Source organism: Antrostomus carolinensis, unplaced genomic scaffold, assembly GCF_000700745.2.
Source record: "Antrostomus carolinensis isolate BGI_N321 unplaced genomic scaffold, ASM70074v2 scaffold2406, whole genome shotgun sequence".
NCBI lineage: Eukaryota > Metazoa > Chordata > Aves > Caprimulgiformes > Caprimulgidae > Antrostomus > Antrostomus carolinensis.
Window position 1 is genome coordinate 1 of NW_010322285.1, and position 965 is coordinate 965.

Genomic DNA, 965 nt, shown 5'->3' on the forward strand with positions numbered 1-965 from the left:
TTCACTCACCTCCCCCTGAAGATCTGGCTGGCCACCCGGCATGACCCCATGCTCTGCTGCGAGGTGCTCCAAGGACATGCTGGGAGTGACAGAGGAGACGAGGAGGTGGGGATCGCTGTGCTGAGCCTGTTGCCAATCGGAGCTGGGTTTTGTTTTCCACCCAAATCATTGGACCTGTCTCTGCTTGGCAAAACACGAGTCAGGACCATCACTTAACCAGGCGTTCTGTTAATTCTCTCCACACCAAGAGCTTTTCCTTGGTTGCCAGTTCGAAATGGGAACAATATAAAAAAATCCTAGCACTCATTTTTAAGAGATCCAAATGTTGTCGAGGCTGCTGGTCAGCAGAAGCTGGAGAAAGGGAAAGTGATAGCCCAGCAATAGCCCAGCAATAGCCTTACGTACTCTACAAGCCTAAAGAGCCTCCATGAGAAACATTAACGGACTAAACAGCTATGTAAACAGATACACACTGAGATTATTACACACTGGAAGTTAGTTGTTGTTTGTGTTCCAGAAACACAAAGGCCTCAGCCAAGTTTGAGGTCCCATTGTGCAGTCCCCTCCACACAGCTAGAGTTAACCCAAAGAGCCCAACATCCATCAGGGAACATGCCCAATTTTCTCCCTGTCACCTGGGATGGACCTGAGGCACCACATTCAGTGACACGCCAAGGGACACAGAGTCCTCGGCCGAGTCACAAGCTCAAACAGGAGCAGCAGCACTTTCCACTCCACACCACGCTGCACACAGGGACTGCAAATACTCACTCAACTTTGAGGGTGTGATTCAACAGTTGCATTATGCTTTTAGGGCAGTGTCCCTGGGAAACAGATCTCCATCTCAGTCTTTCCTCAGCAGCACCACTCCTCCCCACCTCATTCATCAGCTCTTCTCACCCAGATTTGGAAGAGGGATTGTAGTCCTTGCGACAATTTAGTTCCTATTTGGTTTGCGCAGTGGG